The sequence below is a fragment of the Neodiprion virginianus genome, chromosome 3 (assembly GCF_021901495.1).
Source record: "Neodiprion virginianus isolate iyNeoVirg1 chromosome 3, iyNeoVirg1.1, whole genome shotgun sequence".
Classification (NCBI taxonomy): domain Eukaryota; kingdom Metazoa; phylum Arthropoda; class Insecta; order Hymenoptera; family Diprionidae; genus Neodiprion; species Neodiprion virginianus.
Genome location: NC_060879.1, coordinates 17,190,502 through 17,216,012, shown reverse-complemented (window position 1 = coordinate 17,216,012; position 25,511 = coordinate 17,190,502). Strand labels below are relative to the sequence as shown.

General features: G+C 36.7%; 1 protein-coding gene and 1 long non-coding RNA gene across 4 annotated transcripts in view; both read left to right on the top strand.

Annotated features, from left to right (window-relative positions):
- The window catches only part of LOC124299719 (uncharacterized), a 271,430-nt gene that overhangs the window by 172,651 nt on the left and 73,268 nt on the right, over nucleotides 1–25,511 (top strand). The window lies entirely within an intron of this gene.
- Nucleotides 13,133–17,482, top strand: LOC124299721 (uncharacterized). Its single transcript, XR_006907049.1, has 3 exons — nucleotides 13,133–13,712; nucleotides 16,282–16,343; nucleotides 16,477–17,482. It is a non-coding gene; the product is annotated as an uncharacterized LOC124299721 (long non-coding RNA).

Here is a 25,511-nt window from a genome sequence, read left to right as displayed (position 1 = left end):
ATGGGATAGTATATTCAAAATTTTTACCAAGTCCTCCTCGTGAATTGAAATAATTATTTAGTAGTGAAAATCCGAAATTCCATGATATTTTCAAACAGATTACATATTACAATGAATCCTTAAACATAAGTCCGATAGATCCAAACATAGGACCGCACGTGGATTCGTACATTATTTCGTCCATACGGAACGAGAGGTTGGTATCTTAATTTACTTCCTGCTAATAGAATGATAAACGCTAAACTATCGCTAAACGTGTACGCAGATCCGTATACTTAAAATACAGAATATCTGGATAAGATAAAAAATAAAGGAGTCAGTATTTACAAAGACGAAGACAATTTTCATGACGAAAAATAACAAATAATCAGGAGAGCACGCGAAGCGCGCCTATGCTCTAGAAAATATGGAATGTCTACGTATAATGAATATGAGAATTATTTACGTTAAAAATTCAAAACTGGAATTCGATTTTATTTGTATTTGTTCGACAGATGACTGTGACATATTACAAAAACAGATTCAATTGGCTCCTCAACTTTCAATGGATTCGGAAATGAAACATTTTTTTCACACTTCATTTCACGGAAAATTAACCTTGCCAATACCATTATGACTATAGACACTTTATCTTCCGATCAGTATCATACGAACTTGACAGCTGTGTCCCTGAGTAGAGTTAGATACGTTGCAAAATATGTAAAAAAAATTGAGTACTGAATTATTAGTACGATGAGCTATGTTTCGATGAGACTGCGAAATTAGATGAATTGAAGAAACAAGTGCCAACGAAGGCAGGTAACAACATTCTTTTCGACATGCATCCTGACATTACTATAATTTTTTCATCACTTGGGCCTACAAAATTCCAACTACGGCTATCACCTATTACTGTGTAAATTCGGTGCTATATGGAAATTAGCGCGTATAAAAGTTGTCCCAGTTTGAGTGGAATGTTCAAATCCCTCCTTAAAAAATTTCTAGGCAATATTTTCGCCCAACAAAAGTTTTAGGGATGCAGTAAGGAATGGAGTAAGAAGAGATTTAGATTGCATTTGAATACTACTAACAGGGTATCCTTTACACCGGAGTATTTCGTTGAAAAAGTCACGTGGGCAATGTCAGCTGCTAGAAAAGTGGATAAACTTCGGTAATTTGCGCCTCGACAACTAATTTTGTAATTTTGTCAGGGTTTGTTTCATTTGAAACTATGTAAATCAAGCTTTAATCGCGTTTATCATCAGAATCAATTGACAGGAAACAGCATTATAGTAATGGAGCGCGACTATCAGTGGCGCCACGAGTGGCCAAATTTGTCCCTATCGACTGGACTTGCACCAACGTTGATTGGTGGTCGGTCATTTGTCACCATTTTTCCGATAAAAAACAAATATGTGTACCCAGAAAATGCCTTCTTCCGGTGTACGAAAAGTAGAGGTTAATTTTTGCAGCATCAATTATTATAACAGTTTGAGAAATACCGAATAAGCCGTTATTTACTGTCCCTAGTGACAGGGTGATTGAAAATAATTGGTTCATTTCGTGCTACGACACAGCCACGGAAGCTTATGATTGACTGATTGCGAGTCATTGGCGTAGACAGGGGAAAATGCCAGTTGGTTGGGACAAATACGGCAGATTCGGTGCTCTCGTCAATTCCGTCAATTTTCGGTCTCTGTAGACAAGAACGTGAACCATTTCACTCGGTGACGCGTTTTGCAGTCCCGACGATATTTCAAGAACGACTCAAACGATTCACTTCAAAGGGCATAGCTGGATAAGCATACCGAATCTCTGCCCCCAAAGCGTTTTCTATCGACACTTTGAGGATCATTGTGGCAGCAAATAAAAATAATTCACCCCAAATTTCAGCTACTTAATCTTGAACAGTTTGCGAGTTATTTAAAAGAAACTCTTCGTTTTTTTTTTTTTGCTATAGCTTAAGTTAAAATTAACAGATGATGATTTTTTTCTCAATTACTTGGGAGTAAGGACGTGAAAAAATATGTTCGTTAGGTATGATTCTCAAATATAAAGTCAATTTTTTTAAAAATAAATAAGACTCGAATAATTTTTCAACTGTGTTCTTTCAGACATGCAATCACCGAATTTTGGCTAAAAAGGTGTTTTATATTCTCTTATACTCAGGAATTTTTTCCATTTTTCTGATTTAGTAGAACATTGTGAAAAAAATTGAAAATCGAACTTTCGTTAGAAAACTTCGTGTTTAAACGAACTAATCCTACTTTACAAGTAAAAAATTGTATAAATAATCATTCGTTAACAATAATTGCAAAATAAACTATGGAGATACCAATAAGATTAAGAAATATATAAAATAAATCAAATTGAATTTATCTTCGTCACTATCCTCATTAATTACTGCACAGTCTCCTGTATGATTAAGAATATGACTCGAAATATTTGCTAAGTCTTACAATTTTTTACAAATAATAAACCATCGCTGCTGTTTGAGAACAGCAACCAACCGTACGTCTGCCATTTGCACAACTCGCTGTAGCTAACTGGCTGGCTGCCTGCCTGCCTGTTTGCCTGCCTGTCTGTCTGTCTGTCTGTGTGCTGTCTGTCTGTCTGTCTATCATAGATCAAAGTAGTGGAAAGCTGGCAGCTGTGAAACTTCGATATGAAAAATGCCTGAACTCTCTACACGTTAAACTTACTTTAAAAACGGCTGAAAACATTCTTCAAGTTCAAGTCTAATCTCGACATATCAATGCAAAGACATATTGTTTTATCGAGTATCATCTTAACGGGAATGGGATAAATAGGATTTCCAGATATTGCTGTGATGGGCAATCGCAGACGTACGGTTGGTTGCTGTTCTCACACAGCAACGTTAGTTTATTATCTATCGCATGCTAGATATTTGTAAAAAAAAATTGTAAACCAGCAGAAGTTTTGAGTCACATTTTTAATCATACAGGAAACTGTGTAGTAATTAATGAGGATAGTGACGAGGATTTATTCTATTTGATTTCTTTCACATATATCTTGATCTTATTGGTATCTCCGTAGTATAATGCGCATGTATTGTTAAAAAATAATTATTTATATAATTTTTTACTCGTAAAGTAGGATTAGTTCGTTTAAACAGGAAGTTTTCTAACGAAAGTTCAATTTACAATTTTTTTTTCACAATGTTCCATCAAATCGAAAAAAGTGAAAAAAAGTCCCGAGTATAAAAAAGTACAAAAGACGTGTTTAATTGAATTTTGGTGATTGCATGTCTACAAAAAGACATTTAGAAAAATGATTCTAGTCTTATTTATTAAAAAAAATTAGCTTCATATTTGAGAATCGTAAAGAAAATAATTTTTCACATCTTTTACTCCCAAGTATTTGGTAAAAAATCACAATTTGTTAAATTTCATTTTTACTATTAAAAGAAAAAAAAGGATAAGGGTTTATTTTAAATAACTCGAAAGTTGTTCAAGATTAAGAGCTGAAATTCGGGGTCAATTATTTTTATTTGGTGTCTGCGAAATGATCCTCCAAGTGTAGATAAAAAATATGGTGGTGGCAGATTCTGCATGCTTATCCAGCTATGCCTTTTAAAGACACTATTCGTAGATAATTTGTTGTTTTTGTCAGGGTCCGATTTTTTTTTCAACAAACTGGTCACCGTTTTAAATTAGGATTCAGATTTTCGCCAAAAAATTAAAACCATTTCATTCGATTAACGAAAAAATATGATGATCAAGAAAATTAAGGTCGTGGCAAAAAGGATAAGCAATCCAAGAATACTATCACCAAATTTGAAGTAATTCGTTTGAACCGTATTTGAGATATCGTTGGCACTGCGAAGCATGTCATTGAGCGAAACGCAAGTTACAATATTGTCAATAACAATGCTCCCCATTAATTGATTGATTAATAAAAAAGATATGTAATTCAAGCCGAATCTACATACTTTCACGTAAAAGAAACTTAGATTGAATGGAATGATTGACCGTGTCAAGATATGAATTTCCAAAATTCACCCACTTCTTCAGCCATGTATCGATATATATACATTAGAGTGTATCAAAAAAACCGACTATTTTTTTTTTTTTGGAGAACATTGAAAAATCTTCCGAGTGTCCCTCAAAAATGACCTCCTTAAAATATGAGCTCTTAATATTGATATTTAGAGGTGGCGATTCTCAATTTTCTATTTCCCATTTAAATAACATGGGAAAAATTTTTTTAAAAATTTATAATTTTATTGCTCGAAAACGAATCAGTGTGAAGATATAAACAAAACATATTCTTGTAGGAAATTTTACGCTCTACAAAAAAGATCTGAATAAAGATTTGCGTAAGGTAAGTCGTTTCGGAGTTATCAGGCCTCAAACATCGAACCGTTTGAAATAATGATGTTATTAATTTATAAATGCTACAAAACTGACTCATATCGTTGATTAATGAAATTTGCTAATTAACATTTCATTGGAAGTCTATAGTTTTAATTTTAAAATCAATAATATTGTGTATTTAAGTGATATGAGTCAGTTTTGTAGCATTTATAAATTAATAACATCATTATTTCAAACGGTTCGATGTTTGAGGCCTGATAACTCCGAAACGACTTACCTTATGCAAATCTTTATTTAGATCTTTTTTGTAGCGTGTCAAATTTCCTACAAGAATATGTTTTGTTTATATCTTCACACTGATTCGTTTTCGAGCAATAAAATTATAAATTTTTAAAAAAAATTTTCCCATGTTATTTAAACGGGAAATAGAAAATTGAGAATCGCCACCTCTAAATATCAATATTAAGAGCTCATATTTTACCGAGGTCATTTTTGAGGGACACTCGGAAGATTTTTCAATGTTCTCCAAAAAAAAAAAAATACTCGGTTTTTTTGATACACTCTAATATACATTCCTCCCCAAAATGCCGGAAACTTGTAACGGCCAAGCCGATTCCTCGTGGTAGAATAAACTTCGCCGAGTGTACCTGAGCACGAAGCGGCGGCACCGCGAACAAATTGCTCAATCCCCAAAGCCGAGCGAAGTTTCTGAAAACGTAGACCATGGATATAAGAGAACGTTCGAAGGTACGAGTCCTGTCCGCACGTATAGGCATATACCTGCCCATTAGCGACACGTACCGCAGCGACATACCCCGTACTTAAAGGCACGCATACCGGCGAACCGAGCGTAAAAACATTCCGGTGAAACCCACGGCGGCCATGTTGAAATTCGAATTGTCGTTTCACCTTCGGAAGCGACGCCTGGTACTCGAGGCAAGAGCCTCGCGGCCGATTCACACTTCTTGCTTTTCCTTTACACCCGCCGGTTTCCTGCACCGGTATTCGTTACGCCTCGTTCTCGGCCAACGACGTCGCGCTCTTCGAACCTTTCGACGAATCGGATGCCGCGGTTTGAACGCGTCTTCCCCCCCCTCCCACCTCAAGGTGAAAACCGGTCGCCCCCACGCCGCAAACGAGAGCGATATACTCCGAGGAAGAACCGACTATGTCCTTAGGACTCTGGTGGAAGTGCCAGCGGCGGATCGATCGCTGAAAGGGCCCTGTTTTTATGTATTCCTTAAAGACGTTGGTTGCTAAAAATCGCCACCTTTTAGTAATTTTATCACGGGACAGACGCATATTGAGCATTCGTGGGATTATTTTCATTCAAGAACCTAGCATGTTCGATCGATTTCACTATTATCATGGCTCTTGTTTTCAGACGGTTCATTTCTGCGCGTTAATGCGCTTTTTTTAGTACAGGGAAGCCAATTACATTGCCATTTTTTGATCGTAATCAATATTTGTACGATTTTTTGAAAGTAAATTTTAGATGTTGCAGATGTTTCAAGGACTCGAAAATTTGAAACAAGTGTACTTTTATAACGGCTGAATTATGGTTCAACTATATTTTCTTCCACGCCACTGGAAATTGAATAGCATTAGCTGAAAGCGATTAACAAATGATGGTTTGATAAACCAAGAAATGAAAAATTTAATAGTTGTTCAGTGCCGTAATTTGAATCAAGATACGTCATTCAAAATCTTCAACATTTTTTTATAATGAAGTTTGAAGCTTTTTTCATTGGAAATACAACCGCATCATTTTTCTGAATTTGTTGGTGATGGTTTCAGATTCTTAATCAGCCACGTGAAAATTTCAGGTATATCCATTTTCAAGCTAATTGATCTGTTAAGCTATCTGTTGTTTCGCATTTTGTAATTTAAAAACCTCAAAAACCCATCACGTATCAAATTTTAAGAGATCCGTCCGGGGTTTGGAAAAATGTGTGACTTCATAATTTGTAACAAAGTGTTGAAAAAAAAACCTCAGGGAAAAAATGGGACCGAAGTTCATTTTTTGCGAAAAAAACTGATGTTTGAAAATTTTGGCTAACGAATTTTGATTTCAATCACGATACTGAACAACCTTCGCATTTTATACTTTCTTGTGTGTGTGTTTCTTTTTTTATTAATCGATATTGAATTTTCCTTAGAGGGAGAGGTGATATAATGTAAGGACAATATTTGGGCGGATTTAAATAAACGTTCGCATGATATCTTGGAGCCCTTAATTATCCCCAAATTAATTGGGTTAGTATTTTTAATTTTCGTATTTTTAAAGAGCTCTTCGCAGCTTACAAATATAACAATTTCATGAATATTCACTCAATTTATAACTACATCTTGATAAAATTAACGAAAAGTATCGTTTTTTGGCGACCAAATCCCGTCGAGGATGAGGTGAAAACACTTCCTGGAAAAATCTGAAAGAAGCTGAAGTTCTCACGAATATTCGCGATAAATTTTCTGAACAACTGTATTTATTTATTTATTTTTTTTTTCTCTTTCAATCTCCGGTAATTTTGTAGACAAAACTAACAGGAGAGCGAAAATACTCTTGTGTGGTACTTATAACTAATGGATTTGGATCTGCTCGTCATGAGTTCTCGATAGCATTTTCGTGCTCCCATTAGTTTTTTTTTTTTTTTTTTTTCTCCCAGGACCTCAGTGCGTAAACGTAGGGGCCCAACGGATGCTTGTTTCGGTCCTGAGTCAAAGGGTTCCGGAGTAGCGTCGAGAGCCGGTCGTGTACAAGCCGGTTCACACGAGGTACGATTCTCCTCGATCTGGGCGGGGCGAAGAAACCGAGAGTTTAGAAACGTGGCGTGCGGAGAAGCTTTCGATTTTGTTTGAATAATAAAGTGCGTAAGGAACAGCTTTGATCTAAACCTGCTGCGGAGCTTCGGTCCGTGTGTGTGTCAAATTCATGAATAGAATTTCGACGCGTTTTTGCAGAGGGATGGAAATAGAGAGAGAGAGGCGTGAGGCGCAAAATATCGAGGGTCAAAACTGAACCGAGCTGTACATCACGAGCTGGGACCCTTTCATGCTCCTCGTGTACATGCATCGAAGAATTCAAATACCGTGGTAAAAAAAAAAAGCCGAAGACCGGCACGAGATATTTTGACGGAATATTTTCCGATCACGACGAATATCCCCGGATTTTCCACCGCGGCTTCGTCTTTTTACAATTTTAAAACTATCACGTTTTTCAAACTTGGAACGCGGGTCAATCGCTTCCAAACCTCGGCTCGGCTTCGGTCAGCCGGTCGCCAGTCGGCGGCGAAGATCTTCGGGCGGAACATCGGCTATACACGAGCCGCTCTAACGAACGGGTAAAAAACAATAGGGCCTGATTAAAATCGGCCGTTAATGTTTCGGGGAGTGTTCGAAGTGCGGATTCGGCCAGGGAACAATGGACCTACGCTAGTTGCTCGCCGCGGCGCCGGTCGCGATTTTCTGCGATTGATGGCTAAAAGTGGGCAGCCTTCGCTCTCTCTCTCTGTTTTTCTCTCTCCCTCTCTCTCTCTCTCTCTCTGTCTCTCTCTCTCTCTCTCTCTATGACGCTTCCATAGCCAAGTGATATAAGTAACGTGTGTTTACAGTGTTTGTGCCGCGTTGTATTTTGCTTCCAATTGTTCTCTCCTGAATACCCAATGCTGATTGTGATTTCTAATACGCATTCGGGCGGCGCTTTCTTTAGACCTGTTTTGGATAATTGAGGGAACCGCTCCATGTAGTACATACACCTATATGATGGCTGGCGCTAATTTCAATACAACGATGAGAAATGTAATCGTCCCTGTAGTTCCATTTAACCATTTGACGGCGAATCGGCTGGAGTCGAAAATTAAGAAAATAGAAAAAATCGTTAGCAATGTTGTTTGCGTCATTAATATAAATAAACGTGAATGAGACAGAATTTCTTACATAGCTCGTAGATATGAATCTAAATAAATTAGAATTACACAAGATATCAAGAATTTGAACAATGGATTTGTAATTAGAACGTCCGGAAAAATCGAAATTGCAGTTTTTTTCATCCGATTCTAATGTTCTTGAACTCATTTTCTTCACCGACCGGATCCCCGCACTTGGCTCCTAAAAAATTGAGAAATCTTGCACTACAGTATAGTTTCAACGCGAAAATGTAATTGTTGACGAACATCTTACCTGCAGTACTTACAGAATTCCGTTTTTACCAACGCCTAAGATAACTATTTGTCAGTAATTTTTAAGACGATCTCCGAAGATCGCTATGCTAAGGAAAATCAGCCTAAATATTAAAATGGGATCAAGAACACCAGAACAAACTCATTTGGAACATTATAATTATGAAACATGTTCTGAAATTCTTGATATCACAGCTCATCTTATTCGAATTTGCGCCCAGAATCACTTCCTACTGTCACATGGTAAATATTTTCATTTCATTCCGGTTCACTTTTACATCATTGGCGCAAATAACATAACTGCAAATTTTTGAAACGGTTTTCCCTCTTTTTCTATCTTTCGATTCAGATGGTCCTTTGGATTCATTATCTTAATCAGTTAAACGGACCGGTTCATAGTACCCAATGTTGACGTAATTAGAGGAAATATTACAAAATTCGTCGTGATCGTAATTGTTTGAAAAACTAGATTTTTTTATGTAAGCGTGGAAATCATCAGTTATTCACTTCATCTTATGTTGATCAGCAACTAATGATGATAATCTCAACTTGTGCAGACATTAGAAGGTGGTTTGCTACCAAAATGATTTGGAAGTCATTTAAATCTAACTTGTTTGCTATCCACAATTTTAGGTGCTAGATTGACCTCTAAAATTTCTATTCAATATTATTGTTCAATATATTTTCGTTGGTAATTCTCATGTTCACTCATCGCTCATGTTTTACTTTTTTTGCAAAATCGAACCCTTCGATAGACCAAAAACAAGTCAAGTAACTCAGTTCAATCACCAGCTATTTCTAAGTTATTTGTAATTGGTCTAATTTTAGTTTTCGAGCCATTTGGCAAGAATCATAGCAAACTGTTCGCATCAAATATTGTTCCAGATTGGTTTCTAAAAAGTATGAGTTCTCAGAAAATGAGTCAACTTTGCAAAAATTTCTTTTCCATACAGCTTATTGAGATTCTAATTGTGGCGACCGATGAGTTCGAAATCGCATTACAAAAACCGAGACATTTATCATAGTGTAGGACAGATTTCCTAGTCTTTGGTCCTTTTTTAATACAAGTCTAAAAAACTATTCCCGTATCATAAGTTGAACATGTAAATTATTTCGCGACGCAATGATTCAACGACTTCCGATGAACACACCGAGATACATATCTTGTCTTTCACATTTTCTTGACCATTCTCGTTTAAAACCGTTACGAAAAAATATTCCAACGGGTATAAAATGAAAATCACTCTTGTAGCTGTAACCGTGCTTTTTTTAATTCCGATCTCTGGTACTGCATTTTTTCAACTATTGGAATACAATTTGACGTTGATCGCGCAACAATAAATCGATCGTGTGACGGGTCTGATTAAACTGACAAAAATGTAGTCGACTAAACCAGCTAATGATTGACAATGCCGATTACAGTAAATAGTTATCCAGGCCACGTTTCCTTGGGATTCGAAAAGTATATTTACACCGTTATTGTAACAACGCCCATATCACCAGAACTCTTCGGTAACCGTAGCAAATGATATTTTTCGTCAGCGCAGTCCCGTAGAACAGGTAGAAGGCAGGTGCCGAACCCTACCTGCCAGCCCTCCGTTTTCCTCCTCTTTCCTCCTCGCCTCGCTCTTCGTCCTTCTTCCGTCCGTCCGCTTCTCTCCCTCGATCGTCCAGCAGGCACGCCGATGTTAGTGGAGCCCCACGCATCGCGTTATACCAGAAATTAACGAATTTCTAACAAACTCACCTGCCGCAGCCAGCACACGCTTCGATGCACCCTGCAGCCTTACAGCTGTTGCACTTTTGGATCACCGCGGCTTCCTTCCCGCGTTTCGATTCTCTTAGTCTCGTTTCCTACTCCGACTGAATCGGAAGGGCGTCCTTCGCGTTCGCGTTCCTCTCGAATTTCGGCCCGTACGGTTAAAATATCGCGGAAATATCCGGCGTTTCGTTCGTCTCTCGATTAGCCGCTATTTTCTACCTCGTCGCTGGGTTTCGCATGCCTGGGAATATTTGACCGGAACAAAGAAAAGTCTCTTGACCGTGTTACAGCTTTGACGGAAAGTCCGGCACGAACCCGAAAGTAAAAGGGGATTTTCAAAGGGCGTCGGATACTTGGAGATAAATTATAAAGGTGACCTGTTGCGGGTCTTTTTAAAGTCTTGTCACCCCGTCGACTCTTTGACGATTACTTAAGAGCCTTGAACAATTATATATCTGCGCGCGTGCATGCGTGCGTGTGTGTATTTGCAAGGGTGAAAATGTGACACCCTTTGAAGATGACCTGCCGAAATTTTATACGGTAAGGGACGTCGATGAATCGGTTCATTGAGCGTGAATAACTTCACTTTCGGAGGGAGTTTATGGGATGTGAATAATTCAGCATCCACGGAGGGCGTTCTATTATACCTACGCATTATCGGGCGTAGGGACCGTCTCAATTTTTAACATGAAACATTAACGTTTCTTCTTCTTTTTTTTTTTTTTTTGTGAAAAATGGTTACAAAACCTTTTAAAAATGAACGAGTCAGACGCTGAATCGATGCCAGGGAAAAGAGAACAGACTGTTAAAAATTCTCTAACAGTGTTAATTGTGCCGGTAATAGCAAACACGAATGTAACAACACCTCTTGTCGCATAATACGAATAATAAAAACTGGGATGCCAACAATTTGAGAAAATTTTTATAATCGAAACGTTTAAAACGAGTGAATTCTTGTGTTTTCAATCCAATTCCAATGTTTGGATTTATTTTAGTCACTTTCACAAAGACATTCGAGAAATGCTACATAATAATAGTTACAACGCGAAAATGTTATTGTTGAATGTATTTTGTGCCGTGCTTACAGAAATCTGTTTTTATCCACTGTGAAGATAAATATTGGTGAACGAAATATGCCCAAGAACATTAAAATTAGATTAAAGAAAAAAACCGATTTCATCGTTTCGAGTTTTTAGTCATTAAACCTTTTCTGAAACTCTTGATATCTTAGCTTGTAATATTCGAATTTGCCTGGATTAATTTCTACTACATATAAAGGATGTTGTTTCATTCTTGTTCACTATCATTGATGCAAGTAGCATTGCTCGATTCCAAATGGTTTCTTAGCCTCTTCTGAATTTCGATTCATACAGTGAAGCCCATTTACAGCCCCTTAAATTGCTTTGAATTCTGATAGAAGTTCAGTTTAGGCTGAAGAATTATGTTACGACTTGTTTTTCTCTTTGCCCACACTCTTTTAGCATAAATTGGATTATGATTTTTCTCAAATGAACCTTCACATTTATACAATATCAATCTGTTATGCTTCCTGCGGAATAGAACCGTTTCCTTCCAAACTTACTCATCGCAAAATCGAGTGACATTTGGATTCAAATTGATGAAGATCATCATTGACCTGAATTAGTGACCTGATTCACTAACTTTTGCTCTACTCCTCGAATCGCGCCATCGCCATTTCTAGCCGATTCTACGATAATGAGAATTAAAGAATGCCCATATTTTCGAACTAAGCCTATAACCGATTCCGTAAATGCTTTTCCATTCTTCTTCGATTTCTGCAGCGCAACTTTAACGATTCACAATTTTTCTCTCTTCAAATCACACTCTTCTCACGTAACAATTATTATCTTGCCGGTTCAATCGTGCCAGAAGTAAATGAACCTTGACAAATTCATAGAAGCAATTATTTAAAAACTTCAAATGATCGGCAAATTGCATCCAACAATAGTTATAAGAGAAATCCTGTTGTTACCAAACATAACCAATCTAAAACTTCTTTCGTACATCTTGGATTTCAGACTTATTTACTTATTTGTGTTCTCTATGAAATGATCCAGAAACACAAAGCCAATGTAAACAAGGAATCGAGACAAACAAAACCTAGATGGCAAGCTCACTTGTCATTGGGAAATAAATGAAAACCTAATATATTGATGTTAGATATTAAGAATTTGAGTCATTCTATTTTCAATCCATAGCATGAAACCGATAAGTCATTAAAGCACTGTGAATGCAGGGGCGAGATGTGGAAACATCGAAGATCATCGAATCCATCGACTGTCTTTACTTTATTTTGTATTTAATAAACTTTGTCGATGCTTATTCAATTATCGATTTTTAACGTCATCACTTCCGCTTAACCGAAAGTAGGGAATTTTGGTAAAGCCATCTCTAATGGTTTTCAGATGTCAAAATAAGGAAGGGCTGCGTTTTGCTCCAAACCCTTTTACTCTGCGCTAAAGCGACAAAAAGCAAAAAAACATCCGATAAAAAAGCATCGTACGTATAAACCGGCAAACGGCGTTGCAGAAAACAAATTAAACTACTCAAAGACCGTGACTGCACACTTCGTCAGTTGCATAAAACTGGCTTCTTAAATATGCGTAGGTATATTGTAGTAAAGTAGAACGCGTACGTATATAAATGCACGGGTCGACTCGATCTGTCTGTGACTCGTTGTCAGTTGTACTTCACCTCTGGGAGTAGAAACACGTTACGTAACGAGGGTGGTCATCTGCGTCATGTGACGTATGCATTATGCGAGTAAGCGACGACAAAGTTATTGAAATGTGCCTGCCTCTGTTATGCAATTTTCGCAGCTTTAACATTCCTATTCCTCGACGTTTTGGAAAGTTGTGAAAATTTTTCCAGAACAGGCGAGAAGATAATAATATTCATTCCTATTCATGAGGGTTCCCTTGTAATTCAATGAAAAGTGGCATAAACAAACAGTGAATGTGATAAATAAAACGTACACTGGTACAGAAGCGTGAAACTGGAGGTTGAAGTGAAAATTGCAATTACCTACATACGTTGCATGGAATGAAATACCCCGTTTAAAACAGTGTGTTATGAAAAGTTGTGAGTAATTTAATTGCCGACGTACGGATGTATGAACTCTCCTATTGTGAATATAAATTGCAAAACTTGATCGCTGGATAATTAATAATAACGGCTAATAAGAGCGAGGGGAAAGTTATAAGCCCCTCGTACTTTCGTTCGACAATTGTTAACGCAGACTAATGAAATAATTTTAGCTCGTTGAACGTCTGCTTCAATTCATTTAAAGAACAAGTTCGAAATCGCTGGGAACAACTGCGCAGGAAATTTTCAGTGATTGTTATCTTCTCCGTGATTATTTCAAAGATGGCTGTTGAAACGGAAGAGTTTGGAACGGTTCCCGGAAGCTCGTCGTTGTCCCGCAGAAGTTGAAAGGTATACAATGTATTTTCTTTAAACAAATACGCACAAATACACAAATAACTTTGATTTTAATTCACGGGAAGAGAACAACAGGAAACGAATCAAATTTTGGGAGTTGGAATATCATTATTCAACGGCTTTCATTTCCGTACACAATTTATACTAGTTTCGGTGCAAACGCTTATTTTTCTTCAACTGGGCCACTTTATTGCAGACCACGATAACTAGGGCTGTCCAATTGATCGATTAATCAAAGACGTTCGTTTTCATTGATCTCTCGACCACACGATTGATCAAATGCGATTAATCGCTTAATCGGCCTTTTGCGTTGATCGTTTTCTAAAACAAATGACTAATCGATTATTCGGAAAAACAGTTACTCGTAGTCTACAATTTAATTTAATTGCGATTAATCGATTAATCACACAGCCCTACAGTGATCACGTTACTTGACCACTCTCTTCAAAGTTTAATAAGAAATGAGTGGGAGATTGGTATTTTTTTTTTATAACACAAACACGTTATTCCTGATCGCGAAAATCGATCGACTCCCCTTTACGAACAATATTCTGCAGTTTCAGACTGCTGTGAAGTGCTAGTTCCATGCGTTATGCAAACCTTTCATGAATATCTTGCGTAATTGCTGCTCCTGCAGATCTGGGTTCAGAACGATTTTGCTCGGAGGTCAACTGATACTGTTACACTGACACACCTAAATCGCCTGGGCATTATATTCAAACATCTGGGCACAGACACGTCCGCTCCGCAGTAATAACTCGAATAATGTTTGCTTGAAATAATTGCCAAGCGTAGACGCAACCGAGTCGAGTAGTTAAGCCGCGTTTGCGACTCCCCTTCCGACCGGAAGTAGCTTGAAAATGAGACAAGTTTCACTGAAACACTTCGCAACCATTCCAAGACAGACTCTGTTAATCTTACCTTGAACGTCTCCAAATCACAAATCTAAAAAATTGAATATTGTAAAATACAAGTACTGCATGTCTCATACATACAAATCCAAATCCGCGCCGATTGTGTCACGCAATACGGAGTTTTGCAATTTTTGTGCTCACGGAGACTAACACAAGGAAACCGAACTCAAATGGAAGAATTGACACTACTCGTCACAATAATCGTACACGTTAGGTTTATCTTTTATACCACTAGCGTCGCTAGTGTTCCTTTTGCACCGAACTACCATTGACAGCAGGAATGCCTAAAATCGATCGATCGATGATCTCGCAATGTGATTGGTAGAAAGTTTTCGATTCAAACTACCTCCTTGCCTTGCACTCCCTTCGCTGTCTTCGGTGCGTACGGGAGTCCTGCAGTTTGCAGATTTTTGCTGTCGTATAAAGCACATTATCTCTGTTCGTTGCTGGTATAACCTTAAATTCATTCGTCATCATATTGTGTTTTTGTAAGCATATAGCAGCGTATAGTTTACTTTCTTCCGTGATTTCATTCTTATTCGCCTTTCTTCCTTCGTTTTGTGTTCTGCGTCCGATGCAGCAAGTATTTCTCTAGCGTATATTTCATTATATGGACTTAAATGACGACTGATTTAATCAGATTGACGAACAATTTATAATTCAGTATCACATTGTTGTTTCTGCCGAGTCTTGAAGGCGGCCTAATTCTCCCGCCAATCAACTGTCCTAGCTCTATGTAAATATACGTGCCGGTTACAACAGAAGATGTATGTGGCGATTTGGTGTAGGTTGAACGTGCAAAGCATTTTAACGATCACGCACGAATTACATTGTAATCGAGAAGAGTAGACCGTGCGGAATTATTTATGATCTGTGTTTATGAACATTGAACAAGCTCACCTGACGCGAAGAGGAAAAGAAATCAATGGTTATGTAGGTTGGCTGACCAAACATCGATACTCTATATTAATTTTAATATGAGACAGTCGTAACTCGAGCATTCGTCAAATTATTTTATTGGTAAGTTACGAAAACCTCTTTGAAAATGCATAATACTGGAATTATAATCGAAAGGTTCGATACCGATGTTTCTAGTGTCACATCGGTGTCAACTAATGTCTGGTGGATAAAAAATACGAATACTTAAAAAATGAACATCCATAGAAATACTTCAAGCATATTATGCAATAATTTTCGTTGCTAGTATTAAGACTTGAAATTCAATTGCATATCTGCAATTACTGTGAAGGGCACGCGTTCGAATTTATTATGATACTACTTTAAGAAGCCAGAAGGTTTTCGCACCTGCTGCCGCATAGTTTCAGCTGTCCGACATAAAATTTATCAGCGTAATTAACAGCTTGATGAATTTTTGAATCAGGCATGTATAATTACGATAAATGGTCACTTCGCATAAAAAAGAGCAAACCTTCGTATTATTATTATTTTTTGTTTTTTTTTTTAATTTATAACCTGAAATGGAACTTTTTTTATAACAATTTTTTACGGCTCAAGCAAATAACGATAAATCTTGATTTCTATTTCTGACGTTGATTTTTTTCCTGTCAAGATTTTTCTTCCCCTGAACACACGATTCCTTCCGTCCGGTTAAAAACCAACTGACTCGATGCACGCATGTGTGTTTGCAGAGAATTTGATTCTCATTATCAAGAAAATGCTTCAAGGACGAAGTTCGGATCATTAAGCACGCGTAAGTGTTAACAATTTGAAAAAAATAACGTCTTTCCCTTGCGTAAATTCGGAAAGCGACTTTTCAAAAGTTTTTCAGCTAGAAGTTAAAAAAATGTTGCTTCCATTCAAAACACCCTAGTATATGCTTGCAGGTATTTACACGTGGTTTTATATCTAATCCTAACACTCGTGTACAGAGGAATATTGTACATTATGACCGTGGATTTATGGCCAAGCATGGCCGCAACTTCGTTGAAGAAAGTGCCGCAGGTGAACTGAAATTTTATGGGGGATAGCGTGTACGTGTGGTAAAGATTCTGCAGGCGGAAAAGACACTGGAGTATAAAATTCCCATGTGAAATGACGGAAATGGATCGTGATGTTAGTGCAGTGAACGGAAATGCGAATAAGTGATACTCTTGCAGGCTGGAACACGTGGCGTCGAAGAAAATAACTATATTTACGCCAAGTATTATGGCCCATTGTTTCCTGCAGGTGGATTCATTTTTCACATATAATCCGGTACATAATTGGATGTACCGGGAACTTAAACTTGGTTCTCACCAATGTGGAAAAATTCTGACGACTGTTGCAATTCAAGGATGCTGGTGATCTAAAAATCAATACTTTTTGTTCGTGTTATTACGAGATGATCATACTATGAGTATTTATCGGGTTTAATATTCTTAAACTACTGCGAAGATTCTTTTATAAGTCTAGAAATAAGAAATACTAAAATTATGAACAAGATCCTACATTTTCTCTTTCGGTAGTCGACTGAAATTTGCCGTTTGTTGATGATAAGCTATTTGGATGCAAAATAGTATTATTAGATATGAAATAATCTCTTGGAAGAAAATAAGTCATCGTAGAATAAAATGGAACGAATCTACTATATTTTCAATCATTTTGAAGCGATTTGAAATAAAATGTTAATATTTCATCGTTTCTATATAATTGAAGAATTTTATATTTTCATATCATATCATGGGCGATTATATATTGTGACGAAATTAGTGAAAAATATTGGTTTTTTGCTTATAAGCCTCTTTATCGAACATATCACTCTGTCGGAATAACAATCCAATAAACCATAGCGATAAAGACAGCAACCAAAATTTGAAAAATCATTAATTATCGCACACAAATTTTCCGGCATCTAGTGTAGGTTAATAAAAAACTGTTTCTGTAAATTAACCATTAAGTTTTCAAAACCTAGACCATGTTTTTGCCATATTGCAATAATAGGTATACTTCAATCCTTCGAACTTTGCATAAATTGGTGCAAATTTTTTACGCATACGTATAAACTCGAACTAAGTAAAATAAATTGCGGATCTAGCATCATAAAGTACTACGCAATTTCATGTGAAAGTGGACAGTCTAAATTATTACCTCGAGACTCGCATTGCATTCTTCAAGGTATTGTTTGGGTTTAGAGATACAGATGCCGACAGTTTCTAGCCTTTCGTCTTAGTCAGAAATTCATTTACTGACTTTCGGGAAAAATTAATCTGTATGCTCAATTTCTCAGCTTAGATACATCGAAATGTCCAATTTTTTTAAAAATTAGGTGGCATGCCAAACTCTTCTACGATTCGGTGATTTTTCTACAAGACGCTGTAACTTTGTCATTATCGACTCATCTTGAGCAAATATACTAACTTAATCAACCTGCCGTAAAACCAAACCAGCTTAGCAAATCACGAAACAAAAAAATATTCATCTCGTGAGAATTAAATAAAAATGTCAAAGTTTGAACACTTGACGTTCTAAGTTGAAAATCTTTTCGCAAATTTCTCATATCTTTACCTTGTTTCGCATCTTTTAAAAGGTTACTCGCGCGTCCGTTCGAAATAAAAATCCACAGGATTTCGTACCGTAACGAATAATATTTATTAACGAATAACAGGCTTTTACATTTTTTCACATCACTCGTTTCATTACGAACCGACGCCACCTCCGTGAAGTTGGCCCCCCGAAGTTGTTATTTTTAAATCTAATTAATGCAATTCGTTTGAGAATCGTTTGAGAGGGTTTGAGAGTAAAGAAAAATCGTTTGAGAGTTAGTAGTTTTTCCGGAAAATTGATTTTAATTTTGGGTGTGAAGTTGGCGCCCATATTTTCTATCTCCTCAAAAAATGGACTTAGACGTTTAATTTTTTTTTAATCGTTTGAGAATCGTTTGAGAGGATTTGAGAGTAGAAAAAAAACTGTTAGAGAGTTAATATTTTAATTGATATTAAATAATTATTCAATGTGCGATTTCCCCTAGGATTAGAGCACTTCCGGTGTGCGCATTGTGTCGGCGCACTGTATATGCGCAACATGTCTGCGCAGTGCGTCTGAAATCAGCTGTAGCGACCGAGATTGACGAAGAAATACGAGTTTCGAGAATGCGGATTATCGTAAATCGAACGGGTACGAGATGGACATGGAGACGAAGCTGAGCAATTTTCTCTCAATGACACCAATGGTAAGAGAAGAATTGGATGAAACTATTGGAAAAAGACACGAGCGTCGAAAACGGGAAACTTGACGAAATCTTTTTAACGCAGTGCAACAGAAAGTGAAATCTTTTATAGAACGCCAAAATTGATATTTACTTGCAGGTACTCACGACCAGCCTCCAGCTGATTTTAGATACACTGCGCATGTACACCGCGCATATCCATTGCGCAGGCCGGAAGTGCTCGGAAACTAGGGGAAATCATGGGGAAATCAATCACTCAATAATTATGGAATATCAATTAAAATATTTACTCTCTAACAGTTTTTTTCTACTCTCAAATCCTCTCAAACGATTCTCAAAAGATTAAAAAAAAATTAAACGTCCAAGTCCATTTTTTGAGGAGATAGAAAATATGGGGGCCAACTTCACACCCAAAATTAAAATCAATTTTCCGGAAAAACTATTAACTCTCAAACGATTTTTCTTTAGTCTCAAACCTTCTCAAACGATTCTCAAACGAATTGCATTAATTAGATTTAAAAATAATAACTTCGGGGGGCCAACTTCACGGAGGTACCGACGCCGGTTGGCGTTGGCCATAGAAGGTCGGTTATTCAGAGAGGACATCTCATTCGCACATGTGTCTAACTTGCCCATCGGACCTTAGCCTAACTATTTCACATTCAGGTTACAACAATTGCATCATTCGAATTTCCCCAGATTCGTGTTGATTATGCGGCAAGGATGTACGGTTGTTTCACCCTTGTTCGCTATCCTTGGCGTACGTAACATTGCTGAAGACCCTTCATACAATGAACTCTCTTCGTTCATCCTCAACACGTAAATGACATGTGGAATTTCCCGTTCAGAGGTTCGCGCAATTGTAGTACCTACAGATTTCACGGATTGTGACGTGTGTCGAGCTCTGCAGGCTTGGTAGAGCGGTTCTATTCGTTTCACAGAAGCCTCGGAAATGTCATTTCGAGGTGGACGCTGAGCTGAATTGAGATTGACGTGAATTTCATCGGGAAGATAACAATTCCAACGCGTAAACAGGTATCCAATATTCCCCAAGTCATATAACAACTGTATTCGTTTGCACACGACGGTTCATCTTTCGCCTTGTTTGTTTGTCCATCGTCGATTTGACGTGACGAAGCACTTTGTATGCCACAAACAGACGCCAATACCTACTTGAAGTAATACCCTAATGCAGACCACCAGTCCGTGATCTGCACCCAACGGAAGAGTCTCATCCGTAGAAAAGTCGAGGGGTTTTGGTTTCGGAATTTGATAAATGTTTGATACTTTTCCGGCTAAACGTTTAAAACGCGTCACGTTCCGGCTAAAAAGCTGGAATTGTGCTTGTGCTCGAGTTTACGGTTGTTCGGACATTAGAGATATGTAAAGATAAAAAGCTGAATTTCTGATATGTCAATAATCGCTAATAAATAGGTGTGAAGTAAGTTTTTGAGAAAGATCCAAGGTGCAGTTTTTGTGTAATTAATTATTAACAATTGGATATTTAACATGTAGTCAATAGGGAATCTTGTGCAAAAAGCACATTTTTGATACAATTTAATCAAAACTGCTGAAGACAAAAATACGAAAAACTTTGATTTATATTAATCAGTTCTCGTAGACTACGCAAAAATGATAAAAAACGTATTCTGACGTGAAGTTTTCTAAATATTTTAATCTAAATGATAAAAAATTCACGAAAATATCGGTCAACCATACTTAAAAATGAATAACATATCCGACTCGTGAAAGTGAGGTAAAGACGAATAAAATAACATTTTTCCATTTTATAATTGTTTCCTCTGCAAATCGTCCGTTGTATCGAAAATGAGTTGTTTGGTTACTCATTTTGTAAATTGATCAATGAAATTCAACTAAAAACTGGTAACAACATGCAACTCTTAGCTGCGCTGTTGTCAGATCTATTTTATGCGGAAGAATAATTGACTTAAAAGACATTTGTTTACGGTTGTTGGTCAATAAATGATTAAATTAATCCGATTAGAAGTAATCTTAGATAACATCTAAATTTACGTCATCGATTTACACGTTCATATTATTTATTTTAGTAAAAAAAAACTCTAGTTTTTATTATGACTTACGAGCTGCTGTCCATATTACTTCAAAACGGTTCGAATAGGTTTTCTTGCAACATCGAAATACAGAAGGTTCACGGATATTTTTTCACCGACAATCGTATGAAAGTAACAATGCAGACATTTAAAATGGTTCCAAATTTTTTTCGGATTAGACTCTATGTCAGAAATACTTCTGCAGCAAAATAAACTCGTAATCGAACATTTACAAGCAATATGTGGGGGCATTCGATGCAAATTCAACGAGGTTTTGACGTCATCACTGTTTTAATTACAATTGAAATTTGTACCTAACCCTCATAGAAACCCATTTCTGGGTTATCAATACCCAAACTTTTCCATAGTTCCATCATTTTTGAAATTTCGAAACATTCTTTTTATCGGATTATTTCAAGGTCGGCTTTATGATGGGATTAAATTTTTTATTCGTTTTTATCAGTAATTCAAAAATTTTAAATCAACTATAATCAATACCTAAGCATTTTGAAAATTTTACAAAAATTCTTTGAAAGTTTCCGTTGCACGTAAAAAACATACTAAAATTATATACCCAGATCGGATGAGGTTGAAGCTAGCAGCCAGAGTTAACAGCCAAGCGTGCGGTCATTAATGAAAATGAGGCTTTAATGTCCAAAAATCAAGAAAATTTATCAGTGTCATAGAAAGCTAACATTTTTTTTTAGAATTATGGATATAAATTTGTACTGCATAATCCTATTCGAGAGAAATTTGACATGTTTGGCTGCTAGCATCAGCTTCATCCGGATTGGATTAATTTTTCACTGCGTATTCGTGGAAGATTTTGTTCGACATCAATTTCACTCTCAACATAACTTTCACATGTTCGTTATAAAGTGGAAAATATTGTAAAATTGTTGTACGAAAATGAATTTTTTTGGATCGAAAATTTGCAGTGCTGAAAAAATATTTCAAAAACTAAACTCATTATAGAAGTCTGCTTGAAATAATGAGAGTAAGAAATTAAGCTTTTACGAATGTATTATGAATTTTCTGTTTTTTTTTTTTTTTTTTAAACGCTAGGATTGACAAAATTTCGGGTCTCAGAGGTGATACTATCACATAAAAAATTTTCTGCTTGATTAAAAATGGTGAGTTTGAAACTGTCCACTAAGAAATAATATCGGTAGTTAACAAATTCGAGCTTGTTCTGTTTTTGTAAGTTTTTGACGCTTTGAAGTTGAAATGCAATTATTTCTTTAATTCGAAATTTTTATCCGGAATTGATAAGCACGGGGATACATGAAGAAAATCTCAGTCTGGTTGAAGTTTTAAAAGCAGTAATTCCATGAGTAATAGTTTCAGCATGTAACCCATACCTAAATTATGCGAAACTGCTTTCGTTCTACTAAATCTATAACGCAACTCTTTAATTAACAAAATGTCTCAAGTTTATTTATTATCAATTAACTTAAACCTGCTACTACTTTTCCTCTCAAATTTATTTGACTTTTGTTTATTTTCTTTCTGTGTAATTAAATGCATTTGATCACGAACAACCATAAATAAACGCCTCGTCGTAGAGTGAATTTCAAATAAGATGTAAAAAAAAAAAAAAATGCCCAACCAGCCACATCGTCTTCTAGCTCAATTGGTTCCATTAATTTCTCAAATCAAGCAAAACGACTGACTTTGAATTATGAAAACGGTATTCACGCTAATACGATATTCAGAGACAAACAACTCAGTGTAATTTGTAGAAAGTTTCGCACTGAATACCGATAATTATTTTAATAATGCGAATACAAGTACATCGATAACTTCGCTCAAATTTTTACAAAAAATTCACTAACGGTACGAAATGTCACCAAGCGTAGCGGTGAACTTTTTGAATAGAATGTCTTTGAGCCAAATAAATTCGATATATGCACAGTTTACATAACTGTCGTACTGTTTCCGAGTTTTTTTTTTTTTTTTTGAAATTTGAGAGCATCACGAAACAACGCCGAAATCTGTAATTCAACATCTCATCGGTAAGTATGTGAAAGCATGTGGGGATCCATTCTTTCCCAGGACTCGACTCAGGAAACTGTGTTATCGTCGATATTGCGAAGTGTCTTACGTCCTGGATGAAGACAACCTTGAAATCAAAGACACTAGCGGATCCTCCCCGTGGCCATTCAATTGGTTCGAGAGCCGTGTATTCCTTTCATTCGATGCCCTGCTCCCCATGCTGCGTACCGTTTGCACCCTCGGTGTCGTGCTGCAACTTCCGGTGTGCAGGTCAGGCAATAGGAAGCCTTTCAATTGAACGTCTTGCATGCTCATCCTCGGAGAAAATAGTCCAGAACGATCCGTCGAGCCGCGAAGACGTACATGGAATGCGGAATTGGAAAATCAGACATCAGAGGCTGTGTGATAGAATGTAACAAGTTCAAATAACATCGTTGATGTGTGACGGACGAGTTTTTTTTACATTCGACCAGTGCGTTTGTGTATGTGTATATTTTTGTAATACAAAACTTGCAAGTCCGGAGCGAGGAGTAACTAATAAAGAACTGCGCGTCAGTTGTGAGAGTCGCGGAATAACGAGGGGTTGACTATCCTTGCAATCGGTGTACACTTGTGAAGTCATGTGAAATATTTGAAATCACTTGTAATACCTCAAATACCGCGTGAAATCTTTCGAACTCCTTTGAAATCCTGTGAAAACTTGCGAAATCATCACCTGAAATCATTTCAAATCAATGAAATCTTTGAAATCCTGTAGTCTTTCGGAATCCCTTGAAACGATGTCAAATCTTTGTCTGATATCAACTGAAATCGTCTCAAATCTCTGAAATCTTTGAAATTTTTGAAATCTCATCAATCTCTCGAAATCATTTGAAATTCTGTGAAGATATGTGAAATCTCTTAAATCTTTCAAATCTTTGAAATCACATTAGATCCCCGAAGTTCTATGAAATTATTTCAAGTTCTGTGAAATCATTAGCTAGTGAACTCACATAAGGTTTTGAAAATTATTCATGAAATGTTTAAATGCTATAATAATACTTGGAAATCATCTAAAATCTCAAATTGCACGGAATCCCTGAAATCCTTGAATTCTCTGAACTCCCCGAAATTTCTGGTAATCCTAGATGAAGTCTTGTGAAATCTTATTCAATCATTTGAATCGTCTAAAGTCCTTGTGTGTACGTATACAGACGTGCAGATGTGCGGTTAACCCTTCAGAGAAGACTATTCGAGATGAGAAAACGTCGTTATTCGAAATAAATTCGTGAATACAGTGGGTAAGGAATTTTTTATGAATTGTACAAGCATAGCGACTTGGGCGATAATTGAATTAATCGCGATCACCATAATCGCAGCTTGATTTACTACAAACTTTGTGGTGATATTATTTTTCCGACAGCTCTCTATTGCAATTTACAGCAAGATACTGATTGACAGATGTCGATGAATAACGTTGACTCATCTGCTCTTCACAATCAATGTAAAAAGTCCATCACCGTTACTTTCTATCGAATACTTCGGCGCAACTTACAATTAGCAGATCCTGCCTCGACACAAAATCCAGTTTTGCTCACGTATGGATTCCAACGTCTTCCGCCCTGCATGTTGGGAAAGAACTTTTGCAAATTCAACATTATAGTCATCATTGTGCTAGAACTATGAATAATATAATGGTTTGGGTTGGATCGCTCATACTTTAAAGACCGACAAAATTCGCAGGTCAATTTAATTTTATATGAACTTGAATAAGCGTTTCTTCTCTTACTACGTGACATCCCGAAGTTTAAAAAAAATATACTTACAATGATATTCTGAATGTTTTCTTCGAATTGAGATGAAAAAGTGATTGAAAAATCACGCCAGTGTCAACTTTTTTGGATTACCAAAATTTTCTATAATTAGTATTTCGGGATAATCAATCGCGAAAGAATAGAGGTGCAAAATATTCAGTTTTTTATCGAGACTTTCCGTAAATCGTGCCAACCGAAGCTGCGAGAGCAGGTTCAATCAAAATTTCCAAACTCCCCACCCCTTGCCCCTCGGGCATTTCCCGCTCGATTGGATGGAGTTTCCTCGTTAACGCGCACGTTTCGCTAACTTTCGACACATCTGGATCTCCGTTTTCGATCAGATACATAAATTCCTCAGAAATATCCACGAGTTTCAGCCTCTGTGATGCTAGAGGAATGATTGATTTATTATCCACTTACAATGTTTGCAACGTCATTTTTGGACAACAATACATCAAAAGCTTAATTCCTCAAAAGCCACACACTCGCACTTCGTACCTTGGTCGGATTGCACTTTTATCATTTATTCAAATCAACGAAAAAAGAGATTCGTGGTAACAACATTGAGATAGTGTTTAACTATTGATAACAACGTATGTTAAAAAATGAGGAATTGTGGGTATAATCACTTTAAAATGAAACATTAATATCCAACTATAAATCTTTGTTTATAATTTCAGAATGTATTTTTTATCTCCGTTTTCGTAATGATGAAGAAAATCCTCGCAGGTTTAGCCTTTTCGATGAAGACGATGCCAAACTTAAAAAAAAAATATATATATTTATATATATGTACTAGCAGCCCATCCCGGCTTCGCACGGGCATATAATAATATTAAGTAATAATATAAATG